This window comes from Coenobita brevimanus, chromosome 106 (genome assembly GCF_032717465.1).
Source record: "Coenobita brevimanus isolate Jiangsu-jjx chromosome 106, ASM3271746v2, whole genome shotgun sequence".
NCBI classification, from domain to species: Eukaryota; Metazoa; Arthropoda; class Malacostraca; order Decapoda; family Coenobitidae; genus Coenobita; species Coenobita brevimanus.
In genome coordinates, this window is record NC_137059.1 from 3,970,001 (window position 1) to 3,989,436 (window position 19,436).

Genomic DNA, 19,436 nt, shown 5'->3' on the forward strand with positions numbered 1-19,436 from the left:
TAGCCCTGTGCTTCACCTCTCCTGCTTCTCAATGTCCTCTGCTGGCTAATATTCCTAAGCTGAGAGAGGGTTGGTATGTTTCTCCAGTCTCACCTTACACCTCCACGCCTCTCTCTCTCTCTTCTTCAATACTTTCGTCTCATCTCTCCCTCTGCCTCCATGACTCTCCCTCCTCCAACCCCTCTCCCACTCTCCAAACTCTCCCTACACCTCCATGCCTTTCCCTCCTCCAACACCTCTTCATCTCCATCTTTCCCTCATCTCCAAGCTGTTCTTTACTACACCCCTCCCATCTCTTCGTGTATCTCCAAGCCTCTCTCCCCCAGTATTTCTCCCACTCTTCCGTCTCTCCACATCTCCATGCCTTTCCCCCAGTGCCTCTCTCTCCCTCCCACCTTCTCTCCACCTCTCCACGAAGTGCAATAATGGAAAGAGCGCGACAACGGGAAAATAATTTATCACTCAGCGACAGTCCTCCAGATTTACGAACGCCGTGTTATTGTGTATCGTGTGCCCAGACCTGCAGGTGAGCTTGGCCTGGGCTCTCTGTCATGCAGGATTGTTGGTCTCTGTCTGTGTCTCTGTCTCTGTCTCTGTCCTCTCTCTCTCTCTCTCTCCCTCTCTCTCTTTCACACATCACCCTAAATAAAAACACCTGGTTATAGAAAGACGGATTATCTCTCCTTACACGAACGACAGGAAAATGAGCGTCCAGTGTCTTCCTGTGCATCTTAATCTCCCTAAAAACTTTACATCTTAACCTACGAGAGGAAAATCATAGTAAGTCTGTCTGTGAATCCTGCCGCCGCTGCCCTGGTACTGTTTTGACGTAGGGCAAGTCCTATGTCATAATCTGCCTTGTCGATCTCGGGGTTTTATGACGGTCGTGTGTCCTGCGGTGTGCCCTGCGGTGTGTCCTGGTTTATGGTAATGGTTTGTTGTGATCCAGCCCGACTATGGGTTCTAGTGCGCCTTCACGTGGTGGCACCGATATAGCCTGGCGGTGGAGCTGCCTGGTTATACAAACGTCCCTCAGCTCCCTATCACCCCCAAAAGAGGGATGGTCGGCTGCAGGAGAGGGGTCAGTTTCAGCCTGCAGTCCACTGGGTTCACATTAATTGAACCTGGGACTGCTGTTGGTGCTGCCGCTGTAACGAGACCTTTTTATTAAACCTGAGTGAGACTTTTTAAACCAGAGTCACAATCCAAGCTTCATTAAATCTCTCACTGCAAGACATCACGCACAGATAAATGAAATCGCCTGGAGGTATCAAGACTAACACAGTAAAATAATTGAATGCGAAAAGGGAGACTAATTCTAACTTCTTCACTTTAATCTGTTTGTTCCCTCAGCCAAAAAAGTTGGAGGAGGTGATGCATTCGTCTCTGTTTGTCTGTTTGTCTGTCTGTCTCTTTGTATGTTGCTTTGTTTGTTTCTCGACTAGATATCTCAAAAAGTTGTTGATGGATTCTATGAAAGTTTGTGGATATGTCTGTCATGGGCCAAGGAAGAGTTGATTAGATTTTGGTGGTGGTGTCTGACACAGGCTCTGGAGGAGGTATGCGCCCTCTGAGTGCTGTCACGCTTTCACCTGATAAGGATCCCCAACCATTTAAAACTCAGTTGATGGCCAAATGAAGCAAAAAAAATAGTAGCAAGAAATACTGTTAAAAAAAAAAAAAAAAATGGGACGAGAAAAACTGTTGAGAGAGTAGCGAGAAATATTGTAAAAAAAAAAAAATAATAAAAAAAATAAGAGCGAGAAATATTGTAAAAAAAAAAAAAAGTAAGAGCGAGAAATATTGTAAAAAAAAAAAAAGTAAGAGCGAGAAATATTGTAAAAAAAAAAAAGTAAGAGCGAGAAATATTGTAAAAAAAAAAAAGTAAGAGTGAGAAATATTGTAAAAAAAAAAAAGTAGCGAGAAATATTACAAAAAAAAACATGGTAGCGAGAAATACTGTAAAAAAAAAATAATAGGAGCAAGAAATATCATTAAAAAAAAAAAAAAACATGGTAGCGAGAAACACTGTAAAAAAAAAAATCCGTATAAGAATAAACATTGTAAAAAATAAGTAGTGGCGAGAAATATTGTAAGGAAAAAAAAACACATGAGCAATATTCTAAGAAAATACGTAGAGAGGGAAATACGACTGAAAAATACGTAACAGCGAGAAGTATTGTAGAAAGTGGGAGAAAAAAAATATTTAAAAAGATAATAATAATAAGGGAACAGCTTCTCAAAATTATATATATGATGGAAGTTGTGTAAGGAGAGGATTTTTCCCGAGTTTCATCTTTTATGCCAATTTCTTTAAAACTTTTGGGTTACTGCGGCCACCATACTGAGATCAGCTGCCACCCACGCTTACACACGCGCATACACACACATAAAACGCGCACACACACATACACACACACACACACACACACACACACACAATCATAATACTTTCACAGTGCCTCCCACCAGTGTCCAGCATCACCGTGAATTATACAGTGCATAAAACAGTGACTATTAGCACCGCCTCCACCCCAGCCACTCCCCTCCCTCACCCTACCTTAAACCCTTCCTTCCCCGGCACACTCACCCCAACCCCTCCCCTCTCTCATCCTTCCCATCCCAACCCCTCCTCCCTCACTCTACGCACCCCATCCCCTCCACTCCCTAACTCTACTAACCCTAACGTCTCCCCTCCCTCACCTTACCCATCTCAGCCTCACCTCCCTTCACCTTACCCACCCCATCCCTTCCCCTCCTTCTCCCCACGTCCTCCTCTCTCCACTCCGCAACACTTTTTTCTAATCATTTCGTTTTTCTCCCACTGACAGGAATATATTTGATAACAACTGCAGTATAATATTCCCTTAACCACCTTCAATCAAAGACTCTTATGTATTTTCCCGTATGATATGTGTCTTGCTTCATTATTAATCAACGAAATCTACAATAGTCTGTTCTCTCGTTAATATACTGTAGTTTTTTTTAGCACTTCTTCGTTACTAGTTTTACTCTCCATATGGTACATTAATATTCTCCCATAGACGTATATGTAGGTGTAACCCCAAGTTTATCTATAAGTGATGACTATGGGACTGCAAGCTGAAGTTGCCCTCCCTTGCAGTCCACCATCCTCCTTTCTGGGGATAGGAGAGGTGAGGGACGTTTGTATAACAGGGCAGTCGAGCAGCTCAGATATATCGGTGCCACCACATGAAGGCGTCCCTCTCTAACACTGTATATTTTTTCTGAGAGACTGGCTAGGAGAGTGAATGTGAGTGAGGTGGAAGGGGAGAGGGGGAGGGGAAGACCAAGGATGGGATGAAGGGATGGAGTGGAGAGATATATGAGAGGGTGGGGGGTGAGTTGGAGGGAGGGCAGTTAAAAGGCAGAGAATAGGGCATCATGGAGGTGATTTGCCTGTTGCCATCCATCACGGGATTAAGAGATTTGGCAATAGACAGAGATAGATAAACGTTATTCGCGCGAACCAAGTCGATTATACATCATCATCATCATCAAGACCTCTCTTCTTACCCCAAAGTAGGGTGAGGTGGGGCCAAGAGATCCAGAAAGAAAATGATAGAATGAGATATTAACTTAAGCTTGTCCAGCTGAATTAGCCACACTCCCACTCACTCACCATTCAAGCCCCCGGAATCCTGGCTCTAAATGATTGATCAAAAAACATTCCGCACGTAGCCTCACACTCACCTATCTGACAGTCAATCGGATGAGGGTCAAGTTAAAAAGGAGGTGCAAAATACTGGACATGCAGTTCTCAATAATTCTCCTCACAAATCTCATCCTGCCAGCTCGATCGCCTGTCAGTTCCCTAGCCTCGTTAGTTGCTATATCTCTCTTTCTCACACACTCACCAGTCGATGATACAAAGCTTTGATGAATGAAGGAGAGTGTATCAAGGTGTAATAAACAAGGCACATGCGAAGGTAGAGTTTCAAGACGGCCCCCTAAGCTGGTGAAACGAGGGGCACATCATCATCACCTCTGCCAGTCCCTCACCTCACCATCACCTCTCCCAGTCCCTCACCTCACCATCACCTCTCCCACTCCCTCACCTCACCATCACCTCTCCCACTCCCTCACCTCACCATCACCTCTCCCACTCCCTCACCTCACCATCACCTCTCCCACTCCCTCACCTCACCATCACCTCTCCCACTCCCTCACCTCACCATCACCTCTCCCACTCCCTCACCTCACCATCACCTCTCCCACTCCCTCACCTCACCATCACCTCTGCCAGTCCCTCACCTCACCATCACCTTTGCCAGTCACTCACCTCACCAACACCTCTCCCACTCCCTCACCTCACCATCACCTCTCCCACTCCCTCACCTCACCATCACCTCTCCCACTCCCTCACCTCACCATCACCTCTGCCACTCCCTCACCTCACCATCACCTTTGCCAGTCACTCACCTCACCAACACCTCTCCCACTCCCTCACCTCACCATCACCTCTCCCACTCCCTCACCTCACCATCACCTCTCCCAGCTTCCCACTAAATTAAACGCTAGTCTAGTGTCGGTAAAAAGAGTACGACACCTAATCAAGCCCAGGGAGAGATGCGAGGGGCGAAATTCCGAACGCCAATCGTAGACGAGGCTGGCAATCAACAGAGTCATACAGAGGGGAGAAAATATCATGTACTTGCGCATCGTCACTGCCATAGGGCAAGTGACGGGAGCTGGGAAAGTGGAGGCGCAAGGCATATTTATAAGTGTATTCTTTCCCTAACACCTCTTCCTTAGCGATTTATTTTTTACTGTTGGTTAATAGCCTTTTGTACGTTATTTATGCAGAGTATGGTTAGATTGAAAGGATTTATGTAACTCAGAAGAGGACAGCAAGGTGTGATAAACAAAATAAATCGCTTAGGAATAGGTGTTAGGGAGCTTCCCCAACCAAGAAGAATACGTGCCTTAAACTCTTCCAAGCGTAAGTTTTTCGTAAGACTGCAATACGCTTCTGTTCACTGATACAGCAACCAAACACCTCACAAAAAATCAGTGTGAATAAGTGTCCAAAAAATTAATAATAATAATAATAATAATGATAATAATAATAATAATAATAATAATAACAATAATAATAATAAAAGCAACAACAACAACAACAACAACAACAATAATAATAATAATAATGATAATAATAGTAGTAGTAATAATAATAATAATAATAACAATAGTAGTACTAGTAATAATAATGATAATAATAATAATAATAATAATACACGATCTCAAGTCAAAAAAAAAAATAAAGACTACGGTAAATATATAGTCAAAAAACAACTAAAAAATTTATGATAATAGGTGAGTGTCATAGAGCCAATTGAGCTTTTCTTATAAATATATCTGGATAGGAAGCTTTATAAATATGAGGCCTAGAGCGTCACACAAGCAACGACACAGGATAAGTGGATGAAATGCGTCACAAATCTACCTCAGAGCGTCACAAATCTACCCCGCATCAACATAGGACAAGTAGATGAAATGCGTCACAAATCTACCTCAGTGCGTCACAAATCTACCTCGCATCGACATAGGACAAGTGGATGAAATGCGTCACAGACCTACCTCAGTGCGTCACAAATCTACCCCGCATCAATACAGGATAAGTAGATGAAATGCGTCACAGAAAACCATGAAAAGGAAGGAAACTGTGTGTGTGTGTGTGTGTGTGTGTGTGTGTGTGTGTGTGTGTGTGTGTGTGTGTGTGTGTGTGTGTGTGTGTGTGTGTGTGTGTGTGTGTGTGTGCTCTATCTGTCTATCTGTGTGCGTGTCTGTGTCTGTCTCTCTCTGTGTGTATTGTCTCTGTCTATGTGTCTGTCTATCTGTCTGTCTGTCCTCTATGGAAATCGAGATAGATGCATACAGAACACTCTAAACATTTCCATCAACTGTATCTTTTAATGACAAATTTAAATCAGAAAAAATAAAATAAAAATAAAAAATCCACCTTTACCTTTTCCTCGGGGTGTTGCAATTGGGATGACGTCATTTCCTGTTGCCATATCTCCCCTCCTGAAAAAAATAAATAACTCAATATCAAAGACTTTCAGTGTTGCAAATCGTGTGACGTCACTTCCTGCCGCCATTTCTCTCTTCCTGGGAAAAAAATCAGGATATCTTTTTCTCAGAGCAGAGTTAAGTTAGTTCCCAATTTTTTCCACCCCCATCCTCCAAAAAAATATCAATGTTTTCTTCTAAGGTTATGCCAATTAGAGTTACATCACTTCCTGCGCCTCCTCTCCCTTCCCCTCCCCTCCCCTTCCGTTCCATTTTCTTCCCTCCTTTCCTCTCCCCTCCCATCCTTCTCCCTCCTCTCCCTCCCCCACTCTCCTCCCCTCCACACAGCGTCACTCCGCACTGTCACTCCACCTCTCCACCTGCCCGTCACCCAACACACAATTGAATTTCTGTCACACCTCCCTCGACCTACCGCAAGTGTGTGAAGAGGTGAAGAGTTATGGTATACACACACACATACACACACACATTCACACATTCACTCTCTCTCTCTCTCTCTCTCTCTCTCTCTCTCTCTCTCTCTCTCTCTCTCTCTCTCTCTCTCTCTCTCTCTCTCTCTCTTCCACTACCATCATCATCACTACCACAGAGGGAGCAACTACATCATCACCATCATCATCACGTCAAAACCGTCTTCTGCGGGAGTTAATTAGCTACCACTACCACCACCACAACAACCACAATTACCACCACCACTACCACCATCACCCTTTCACCCCACACCACCTTCCTTCACCCCGTTGCAAGATGAGTTGGGGTGTAATTTGTGACATTAAATTAACAGCAGCCAATCTCACCTTCCTGATTACTTTTATTGTCTTCTACCTGGTGAGTGGCCTACCTGTTTCTCTCTCCTTCTCCTGTCTTCCTACCTACCTTTCTTCCTTCCTTCCTACCTACCTTGATTCTTTCCTGCCTTCCTTCCTTCCTTCCTACCTACCTTGATTGTTTCCTGCCTTCCTTCCTTCCTACCTACCTACCTTCCCTGTTTCCTTCATTTCTTCCTGCCCGCCTACTTACCTGCGTACCTACCTGCCTTCTTTTCTTTTCATCTGCCTACCTTCCTTGTTTCCTTCCTACTTTCCTTCCGTCCTATTCTTTCCTTTCTTCCCACCTACCTTCCTTCCTTCCTTCCCTCCTTCTCACCTACCTGTCTACCTTATTACCCACTTACCTACCTTCCTTCCTTCCTTCCCTTCTACCTACCTACCTTCTTTCTTCCTTCTTTTCATCCATCCTACCTACCTACCTACATCTCTCTCTCTCTCTCTCTCTCTCTCTCTCTCTCTCTCTCTCTCTCTCTCTCTCTCTATCCTGGTCTCTGCAAACTATACGTCACGAGAGATTAATGCCCAGAAAGGGAAGCCCAAAATTGTTTTTATATTTCCCGCCTCTGACAAATACATATATCCAGGAGTTAACATTTTTATATCCAATGGGAGCTGAAATATAAATAACTCTTGTCCAGTGAGTTGACACGGGCCGGGTGACACCAGGGAGCGTAGCGACACAGAGACAAACGACTAGGTGGGTGACGAGGAAGTTTGGTCAGAAAATAAATGAAACGATGCCCCATTTTATACTCTTTTCACTTTAACTTGGCCTAAAATTGCCACCTCTCCCTTCTCGCTATACTCTTGTCACTTTAACTTGGCCTAAAATTGCCATCTCTCCCCTGTTACTATACTCATTTTACTCTAACTTGGCCTAAAATTGCCATCTCTCCCCTGTTACTATACTCATTTTACTCTAACTTGGCCTAAAATACCATCTCTCCATCATTTCTCCCTCTGTAATACACTCCATTTACTATAACTTGGCCTAAAGTTGCCGTCTCTCCCGTCTCACTATACTCATATTACTCTAGCCTGGTCTAAAGTTGCCATCCCTCCCTCGTCACTATACTCTTTTTGCTCTAACTTGGTCTAAAATTTCCATCTCTCCATCTTGAATGCTGAGGTGTAACAATAAATGAAAACTATACGCTTTATGCTCTACCTTGGCCTAAAGCAATATAGACTGACACTGTTGATAGATATATAGATAGATAGATGGATAGATAGATAGATAGATAGACAAATAGACAGATTAGCATTATATATGAATTAACATTTTCCTCTTTTCTATACAGCTTGGTCTAAAATTGTCATCTCTCCATCTAGAATCCCGACCTATAACAACAGATAAACACTAAGATATGATGCTAGTCACGAAGAAGTGCTGTGGAAAGTACGTAGAGCCGTAGCAATGTCTTTATCTGCCACTGAACTACGTGAAATAAGCTGCCCAAGGACAACCTGGGCCAAGTTAATGTGAAAGAACTGTAGTTATCATAGGCCCCTTTGTAACACCTCTTCCCTAGCGATTTATTTTGTTCATTACGCTTTAACGCTATCTTGTCTGTTATTTATATGATCTGAATATCGACAGAATTAATATCAAAAACTAAAAAGTACTGAGGTGTTATTTAATGTGCTTCCTATTGCAATCACCAAAATAACTCATGTAATAAATCTTCCATTCCCACGTCGTCATTGCAGACTCCATCCTTCAAAAAAAATCAATGTTATCATCTCAGGTTATTGCAGTTAGGGTTACGTCACTCCCTGGTGCTTCCCCTCCCCTCCCCTCCCTTCCTCTCCCTTCCTCCCCCCTCCCCTCCCCTCCTCTCCCTTCCTCCCCCCTCCCCAACCCTCCTCTCCCTTCCTATCCCTTCCTCTCCCCTCGCCACCCCTTCTCTCCCTTCCTCTCCCCTCATCCCCCCTCCTCTCCCCTTCTCTCCTTTCCTATCCCCTCATCTCCCCTCCTCTCCCCTTCTCTCCCTTCCTATCCCTTCCTCTCCCCTCGCCACCCCTCCTCTCCCTTCCTCTCCCTTTCTCCCCCAATCCCTCCTCTCCCTTCCTATCCCTTCCTCCCTCCTCCTCTCCCCTCCTCTCTCTTCCTATCCCCTCCTCCCCCCTCCCCTCCCCTCCTCTCCCTTCCTCCCCCCTCCCCAACTCTCCTCTCCCTTCCTATCCCTACCTCTTCCCTCGCCACCCCTTCTCTCCCCTCATCCCCCCTCCTCTCCCCTTCTCTCCTTTCCTATCCCCTTATCCCCCCTCCTCTCCCCTTCTCTCCCTTCCTATCCCTTCCTCTCCCCTCGCCACCCCTCCTCTCCCTTCCTCTCCCTTTCTCCCCCAACCCCTCCTCTCCCTTCCCATCCCTTCCTCTCTCCTCCTCTCCCCTCCTCTCTCTTCCTATCCCCTCCTCCCCCCTCCCCTCCACTCCTCTCCCTTCCTCTCCCCTCCTTCCCCCTCCCTTCCCCCATTCCATTTTCTTCCCTTCTTTCAATACTGTAGTACTTCAAAGAGTAATATTGATCCACTTTCTTACGATAAATAACGAGGTAGTGAGCGATGACCTTTGAAACTCAGTGATATTATCTTTGGAACCACCTATTATTTTCAGAAGATTGTGTAATACTTTCATAATTCTTTGGCCATACAGTGGAGGGATATTCCTGACCCTAACCTTACATATTAATCCTTAAAAGAGAAAGATAAAAAAAAAAATCCTATGTTCACTGCACCACACATCACCACACCACAAAGCCACCACACCACACCACAACACCACAACACCATCACACCACACCACAACACCACTACACCACCAACCACTCCACTACGTAATCCATGGGAAAAAATAAGTCACTGGTTTGAAAGCGTAAAGGGAAAAGCATTACAGCGTGGTGTATTCAGTTTCCCAACCCGCCAGTATGACCTGACCTCCCTCACGTATAAGTAATGACCTTAAAAGTTAGAGGGGGGGGGAGGAGAGAACACGGGGGCGTCGGCTGCTCGTTGTGTGTGTATATAATGCAGGGTCACTTAGCTCTGCCACAGCACACCACCACACTGCACCACAATATCGCCACACCCCAACAGCACCTCGTTCTGTGAGTGCATAATACAAGGGGCACTTAGCTATCGCCCACAGCACACCACAGCACTACTCCACCACACCACAACACCACATGCCACCACACCACAACACCACACCATTCCACCACAACAACATCACTCCACCACACACCGCCACACTACACCACCACGCCACGACACACCACACCACCATTCCACCACCACATCACTCCACCACACACCAGTCCACCGCCACACCACTCCACCACACACCACTGCACCACCACACCACAACACCATACACCACCACACCATTCCACCACAACATGACTTCACCACAACACCGCACACAACCACACCACTCCACCACACACCACTCCACCACCTCACCACTCCACCACACACCACTCCACCACACACCACCGCCACAACAAGGCGAGATTAGGTTAGGTTTGGACTGTCAAGAGTAAGGTCGCAGGGAAAACTGATCTCTCTGTTTTATCTCTGGTTTTGTCTCATTTTTCTTTTTCATTTTTTTATGCAGATGGAAAGAAAGAACCAAAGACGGGGAGCTAGAAAAAGAAGAAGGAAGAGGAGGAGGAGGAACAGGAGAAGAAGGAAGAGGAGAAGGAGGAAGAGGAGAAGGAGGGGGAGGAGGAAAAGGAGGAGAAGGAGGAGGAGGAGGAGGAGGAGAGAAGAAAAGAAGAAAGACAAAGAAAGGACATAACAAGGAAACAGCTCTTCATGAAAAACGAAAGAAAGAGGGTGAAATTCAAGAAGCTTTCCTTCAAGATGCCTAGACACACTGCGTTTAAGAGAATGGAGGTCATAGGCAGAGGGAAAAACAAACAGACCAAGGAAGACCTGGGACGAAGTCATTAAATGTGACCTCAGGGTTTAGGGACTGAACAGGGAGGCTGACAGAGATCAAGCAGCATGGACAGCCGCCATTAGGTGACCAAGGCCGACGCATGCAAGTATGATGGAGCCTTCAAAAACGAAATGAAACGAAGCGATTGTCCTATGAGTTAAATAAATCCTTCAAACATCGCCATACTCTGCATAACGTACGAAAGGACAGTAACCAGCCATATCCAAAACTAAATCGCCGAGGAAGGGGTGTTAGGGAGCCTCCTGATCCAGCGACAGTACGGACCCAGGACAATATATGAACAGAACATAGGGAAAAATAAGGGGCTGGGGGAAGGGCTGCTTGATTACCGACTCCCCTGTGTGGATTAATGAATGATACGTGTGAGCAGCGAAGGTGGAGGGGGTGGAGGGGGTGTAATTTCATCCCTCATTGCTCTCCCTCTCTCTCTCTCTCTCTCTCTCTCTCTCTCTCTCTCTCTCTCTCCCTCTCTCTCTCTCGTCAAAAAAAATCGTCCGAAGGTAGCAAGAATATTTAGGTATAAACAAGTCACATGAGGAAAGGTGTTAATAACCAGGAATATATCGCATTGTCATCCTGGAGTAGTAGTAGTAGTAGTAGTAGTAGCAGCAGTAGTAGTAGTAGTAGTAGTAGTAGTGGTGGCAGTAGTAGCAGTAGCAGCAGTAGTAATAGTAGTAGTAGTAGTAGTAGTAGTAAAAGTAGTAGGAGTAGCAGTTGTAATAGTAGTAGTAGTCCTAACAGTAGTAGTAGTGGTGGTGGTGGTAGTAGCAAAAGTAGTAGCATTATTATTATTATCTATTTTTTTTTTTTTTTTTTGTTACAGACGAACATTCGAAAGAAAACAAAATTACACACACAAAATTCCATACACCAGTCACATTACCACCCCGTGAAAATACGTGAAATTGGGCAAGCCACACGAGTTTCCGGTGCCAAAGGGCCAATTACATTAGGGCCAATTAGTGTAGTTATTCGCGCCAAGGTAATTGAATTGCCAGGTGGATGCCAGACAGGTGCTAAGTGTGCAGGAAGTGACGAAATTTTGTTAATGAGCTTTACCTGTTATTACACTACTGGAGAGGGACGCCTTCACCTGGTGGCACTGATATGACTGGGTGACTCCACTGCCTGGACCCCTATCCTTGTCCAGTAAGGAAGCTCCCTAACACCTATTTCTTAGCGATTCATTTTTGGATCTGGTAGGTTCATATCTTTTTGGATGGTATGGCGATACTGGAAGGATTAATGCAACACGGAAGAGGATAGCAAGGTGCAATAAACAAAGTAAATCGCCTAGGAAAAGGTGTTAGGGAGCTTCCTTAAACGAGAAGAGTACGATGCCTAGTCATACAAACGTCCCACAGTTCCCTCCCTATTACCCCCAAAAGGGAGTAATAGGGAGGGATGTGAGGGTGAAGTGGTTGAAAGGGTGCAACAAGGAAGAAAGGTTGCTGGTTCTCTGAAAGCAGTAATAGGGAAGAGGGAAGTGAGCATGGAAGTAAAAAAAATCGCTGAATGACAGTATTGTGATACCAACTCTAACGTATGGAAGTGAAATTTGGACCTTGTTGGAAGGACACAAGTCAAGAGTGAAAGCAGTGGAAATGAGTTTATTGAGAGGAGCATGTGATGTTACATGGAAAGACTGACAAATGAGGAAGTGAAGGAGCGTTGTGATGTGGATGTGGATGTGATAGAAAGCGTTAGGAGAATTACAGTGAGGTGGTTTGGTCATGTGGAGTGGATGGAGAGCGAGAGACTAACGAGGAGAGTGTATGTGAGTGAGATGGAGGGGGGAAGAGGGAGAGGGAGGTCAAGGATTAGATGGAGGGATGGAGTGGAGAGGTATATGAGAGAGGGGAGTGTAAGCTGGGAGCAGAGCAGTGATTTGGCGTGGGACAGGGCAAGAGGGAGGCGATTTGTCTGTGGCCACCCCTTACAAGATTAAGGCGCCTGGCAATAGATGGACAGATGGAAATTTTTTTATTTATCTCAAGTATCAGACTGAATGGAAAAATGTTAATGGAGAAAATGTTAATGGAAAAATGTTTACTACACGTGTCGTGTGTGTGTGTGTGTGTGTGTGTGTGTGTGTGTGTGTGTGTGTGTGTGTGTGTGTGTGTCTAATTTCTGAGACCCCAGATCATCGACCTACCTCATAACAAGCGTCTAAAACGGCCCTAATTACGGTCACGCTAAGATACCTTCATTAACAGGCATCACAGTAATTAGCCTCAGGTATTTTGGGTCCAGCCTTGTGTTGTGGTGGCCAGGTGGATTGGGTGGTTAGGGATGGAGGCAAATTTTCAGGTGCAAAATAACTCCGTCAATAACACGAAAACTCTCGGGTGTAAATAACTCCTTCAGTAACACAGGGAAATTTATCGGGTGCAATTAACCCCTCCAGGGAAATTTTCAGGTGCAATTAACTCCTTCAATAACACGAAAACTCTCTGGTGTAAATAACTCCTTTAGTAATACAGGTAAAATTTTCGGGTGCAAATAACTCCCTTAGTACCATGTTATTTTTCTTTTTTCTTGTTTTTCTCACCGACAAGGAGAGTACGTTTTCGCCCGTGTTTGGTTCTTTGTTAGTTTGTTTGTCTGTCAGCAGGATTACTCAAAAACTAAAAGAGAGATTTGGACCAAATTTGGTGGGTAGATAGCCCATGTCCCAGGGAACAATCGATTAACTTTTGGCACCGATCCGGATTGTATTACAGATTTTGGATCCGGAAAACACTTTGTGAAACCCTAATCAATGATGAGAAAAACTAACCCATTATGAAGAGTGGTTTGGAAATTACGTTGCCCTTGTAGGAGGGATGAGCTCCACTGAGTGCCCCTCTAGCTTTACTTCAAACCACTAGAATCGTCTTAGAAAAAATCCCTCGTAGTCAAGCTATGAAGGGTCAATCGAGGGGGAAATCATAAATAAATAAATAAAAGATGAAGTTACAATATAGATGTTTCAAGGGAGATGGATGGAGAAGATGAGAAAAATTTGGCGAGTTAGTTGCCGTATGTGATCAGTGTGGAAAGTGAATTATGTATGATGTTAGGCTGAGAGACAGACAGACAGATAGTGTGTGTGTGTGTGTGTGTGTGTGTGTGTGTGTGTGTGTGTGTGTGTGTGTGTGTGTGTGTGTGTGTGTGTGTGTGTGTGTGTGTGTGTGTGTGTGTGTGTGTGTGTGTGTGTGAGGACCGATGTGTGGAGATGGAAGCTTTGTTTTTAAGAGACAGAAACAGAAAGAGAGAGAGAGAGAGAGAGAGAGAGAAAGGGGGGAGGGAAGGGAAAGAGAAACAGAGAGAGAGAATTTCAAGGCAGGTAGGTAGAGTTGGAGTGTTAAATTTTACACTCCTTGCTTTTATATTCACGGAGAGGCACGAGAGAAAAGCCATTTTGGTGTAGGAGTTAAGGTGGTGGTTGATATGGCTGTGGCGGGTGTGGTGGGTGTGGTAGTTGTGGTGGTGTGGCTGTGGTAGTGGTTATTTTTATGGTTGTGGTGGGTGTGGCAGTGATTATTTTTGTGGTGGTGATGGTGGCGAGTTTGATGGTTGTGGTAGTGGTTATTGTTGCTGTTGTGGGATTTGTGGTTGTGTGGCTCTGGTAGTGGTTGTTGTGGTAGTTGTGGTTGTGTGGCTGCGGTAGTGGTTATTGTTGTGGTGGTGGTTGCTTTGTGGTGGTTGGAGTAGCCGTGGTTGATGTGCTTGTGGTTGCTCTTTGCATGTGGTTAACGTGCTGTATGTCATCATCATCATCAGCCTAGGTAAAGCCACTGCAGGCCTCTCTTGGCTTTTTCCACTCTGACCTATTAGCTATTCTCCTCATCCATCCCCTTCCATCAGATCTCCGAATTATCCACTTGCGAGTTTGAAGCAACGAGAAAGTTCAAAATATCGACACTGATAATTTTCGTAGCATCAACACAAATCATGTTTAAAGTAGAGATATATAGGGTGAAAAATAACTTTAATAATATATAGGACACCTGATGAACAATGCTATGCTTCAATTTTGCCGCAAATGAGAAAAATACGATATCGGAGACGGTCCATCTTTCCACATTGTTTGAAAAAGTTTTGATTATTTTCCTCATGGCTCAAGACAATGTGGAATGGTGGTGATGCGTCTGTGGATACCCCTTGTGGGCTTAAGGTGTCTGGCTAATAAAGGTACACAGATAGATAGATAGATAGGTAGATAGATAGACAGAAACGTAGACTAAAAACAGACAGAAACTCAGACAGATAAGAGGAAGGACAAACAGGCAGACAGACGGTGAGACAAATAGATAGACATAGTAAATAGCCAAACAGACATATAGACAGACAGGCTGATAGATAAACATATATTGATAGACAGACAGATAGATAAGCAAATATAGATAGATAGATACATAGATAAACAGATAAACAGACAGATAGATAGATTTTGTCAGTTCACTTTTGCAGGGTAAACCAAGCAAATTGCAATAGTTTCAGAGGCTTTCCATTCCCTCCCTTCCTACAGCAACATGCACCTGACCCCCTTCACGCCTGGCAGGGTGGCTAATGGCAGGGGAGAAGGGAGCAGGGAGGGGAGGGGAGGGTGGTAGGGAAGGGAGAAAGGGGAGGGAGGGAAGGGAGAAGGGGCAGGAAGAGGAGGGAGGGATTGCAGGAAGGAGGAGTGGCAGAGAGGGAAGGACGAGGTGGCAAAAAGAGAAGGGGCAGGGGAGGTGAGAGGGGTGATGGGGAGGAGAGAAGGGACAGAGGGGGAGGGATGGGTGACAGGGAGCAAAGGACGGCACTGAACGGAGGGGAGAGGGGGTGAAATAGCGTAAGGGGTTGTTGAAGTGTATAGGAGCGGGAAAAGCCCAGGTATAAGATTGGAGAAATGGCTGGTGAGACAGGGTGACTGAGACATCAGAGGTTTTTACACACACACACACACACACACACACACACACACACACACACACACACAGATAGATAGATAGGTAGATACTTCAAGAGTAGGGTTTTCCTCAACTGAATAAAATCGTCGGCCATAGATGTAAACCGTCTTGTCTCACGATCAACTCCTGCCCTGTCCCTTCAAGTTTGGGCTCTGGAACCTCAGAAGGGGAGGAATGAGACTACCCACGGATTCCCCTCGTGCCGTAGAAGGCCACTGAGAAGTATGGGAGAGAGACATCTAATCTTGAGAAGTGTGAGAGAGGAATATCTGGAAATCTTGAGAAGTGTGCGAAAGGAATATCTAGAAGTCTTAGGGTCACCTCGATACTCTCATAAGTTTAATTTCTTCACACAGTTATTAAATCTTGCCTAATGACTGACGATAATATTCAACTCAGTAAAGCCCTATGTAGCGAGATGGTTTCATTTCCTTATACCTCTACATAGTTGCTTTGTTTAGCTTACTAGTCTCTAGAAAAATGAGGAATGGTGGAGAAGGAAGCCCTGACTGCTGACGTTTCTAAAGCCTGCCAGGTGGAGGGATAATCATGAGGTATGGAATCAGACACCTGACTTACTTCCCACTTAACAAAACAAGGAGTGGACCTGACCCCAATGCCTATATATACAAGGATGTTCTTCGTGACACAATAGACTTGATGGACATAAGTTACATAATACAAATAATTCATTGCAAGTGGAAATGTTGGGTGGGAGAGAGACACAGGTTTGAACTTAAAGGCTTAATTTTCTCTAGCGGTTTAGGCTACACAGAAACGTTAGAGTAAATAAAGAAAGCTCTAACCTAAAGTGGAACCAGGACCTTCCAGACCCGTGCAGCAGCCTCCCTACCGAGTGAGCCAGGTAGAGCAAACCATCCGTTAACAGAACCATCCATCAACGGAGCCGGGGTAATTGTTGCAGCACTGTTAACGGGTAATTGTTGCAGCACTGTTACTTGAGGCGTGTCAGTGGCAGCGCTCGCTAGTCACGGTGGCTCCCAAACAGGACAGAATAGGGAGTCAGGAACAACGCACTCGAAATAAACAAAACCCAAACGATGTAAATGGAGGAATAGTTCAGGACGTTAATCAACAGGAACCAAAAGAAGAAAATGGATGTATGATAAGAACAGCTCAAAATAATAAAAAACAGGATTCAGGCGATGCAGATTTATAGATTCTCTCTCTCTCTCTCTCTCTCTCTCTCTCTCTCTCTCTCTCTCTCTCTCTCTCTCTCTCTCTCTCTCTCTCTCTCTCTCTCTCTCTCTCTCTCTCTCTCACACACACACATTTCAATGCATCTTTCTCACAGCAGTTCCATTAATATTTCCTTATTTCACTATCACCATCTCCAGATACAATATTCCTGTCTCTTATACCTTGCTTTTTATCATACATTCTGGGGATAATACCGGTGCTCATCCCCCTCCCTCCTTTCTCCTAAAAAAGAGGGAGTTTTGTTATCTTCTATCCTTTCCTAAAATTCCATCCCTTTTTGCTCAGTGATATCCTTTGGTGGAAGCAAAAATGTAAAAGATAAAAATGAAAAAACAAGGGAAAAAGAAAGAAAGGAGAGGAAAAACGTGAATTTCAATATACGTGTGTGTGTGTGTGTGTGTGTGTGTGTGTGTGTGTGTGTGTGTGTGTGTGTGTGTGTGTGTGTGTGTGTGTGTGTGTGTGTGTGTGTGTGTGTGTGTGTGTGTGTGTGTGTGAAGCTCTACAGTCACGGGAGAAAGATAAGCTATTGTTGCGCTGCATCTTTTTCACACTCAGGGCATGTCTGTCGCTTTTCTATCCTGACGCTTTATTTCACGTAATAATAATAATAATAATAATAATAATAATAATAATAATAATAATAATAAATGAGCAAAAGACCTACCAAGCATCTCTTAGGTTAGGAATATTAGCCAGCAGAGACAGGTGAGGAGCAGAAGTGAAATATTTTGTATCTATGGACAGAGGAAAATACCAGGCCTTACTCAGCTTAGGAATATCAGCCAGCAGAGGAAGGTGAGAAGTAGAAAAGATGAAATATTAGTACGTATGGACAGAGAATCACACCAAGCCTCCCTTAGCTCAGGAATATTAGTCAAAGAGAAATGTAAGAAGCAAAGGAGGTGAAATATTAGACGAATTTTTGTGTCTAGAGGTTGAGAAACGTACCAAGCCTCCCTCAGCTTGGGAATATTAGGCAGCAGGGGAAGATGAGAAGCAGAAGAGGTGAAATATTAGGCTAATTTTGTATCTATGGTCAGAGAAACGTACCAAGCCTCACTCAACTTAGAAAAATCAGCCAACAGAGGAAGGTGTGAAGCAGAAGAGGTGAAATATCAAGTGAACTCTGGCCTGTAACTGCAAAAGGGAGAATTACACTTAGATATTTCAGGTGCCAGTCTCCGAAGCCTAATATCTCCTTAGGGTGAGATTACCAACACGAAAACCATTACTCGTGGGTGTAATGTTCCTCTCCTTTACCCTATCCCTCCTTATGGTATTCAGTCCTTAGGGGGAAGCTATTACTAGGGGAGAAATAGGATGTGGGTGTGTGATTCTCTGAACTTACGATTGAGTCTGTGTTGTGGGTTAGATTTCTGTCTGTCTGTCTTTCTATCTGTCTATTTCTTTCTACCGTTCTTTCATTTTTTCTTTCTATATCTCTGTCTGTCTGCCTATCTCTGTTTCCATCCATCTATCTATATATCAATATGTGGCTGTCTGTCTCTGTCTATTCATCTCTCTCTCTCTCTCTCTCTCTCTCTCTCTCTCTCTCTCTCTCTCTCTCTCTCTCTCACACACACTCTCACACTTTCCTCACCCCATCTCACATCCCACCAACAGCATACATTGTACCACGCCTCGCACATCAACACAAGCGTTACATTTTGATCCTCTCGCCCTCATCCATATACAATCCCACGTTTCACCTCCCACGGGAATCAAGAGGGACATTTACCGTATAATTTTCTCGTCTCTCTGAAAACTTGTGTCGGGAAGGTGAACATATTTTGGATTTTGACAACTGGCCTACGTACCCGAAAAGGGAAAATGTCTGGTACTTGGTTTTTGGAAATTTTATGTGTGTGTGTGTGTGTGTGTGAGATAGATAAATACGTAGACAGATAGATATAGCAGAATCTACTTATATATTTCTAAGCATTCCCTTTCTTCACAAGTTCTCTTCCTGTGTTTCAGTGTTTTCAGTCGCATTCTTTCTCTGTTATTCACGTCTCTAGGAATTTCACTGACTGTTCTTCCTTCCCCCAGTCCCTCCCCCTTCCTCCTCCCCTCCCTAGCGCCTCCTCCTTCTCTCTAAGTCCCTCCTCCACCCCTCCACCACCTCCATCCCTCCATCAGCTACTACTGCCTCCCTCCCTCTTTCTGCTAACTTCTCCCCTTCCCCAGGTCACCCCCACCTTCTCCTCCCCTCCGCTGGCTCCTCTTCCCCTATCTACCTCCTCCTTGTCCCTCTCCATCTCCTCCTCTCGTTCTCTCCTCCTCCTCCTCCTCCTCTCGTTCTCTCTCCTTCTCCACCACCTCCTTCTCTCGTTCTCTTCCCCTGTCCAACATCTCTCGCTCTCTCCCCCTCCTCCTCCTCTCGTTCTCTCCCCCTCTCCCCCTCCTCCTCCTCCTCTCGCTCCCACCCCC

The 19,436-nt window shown here is 44.8% G+C and overlaps 1 protein-coding gene across 1 annotated transcript in view; it reads right to left on the reverse strand.

The window, feature by feature from the left end:
* The window catches only part of LOC145416494 (cell adhesion molecule Dscam2-like), a 171,194-nt gene that overhangs the window by 104,927 nt on the left and 46,831 nt on the right, over positions 1–19,436 (reverse strand). The gene's annotated exons all lie outside the window — the stretch shown is intronic.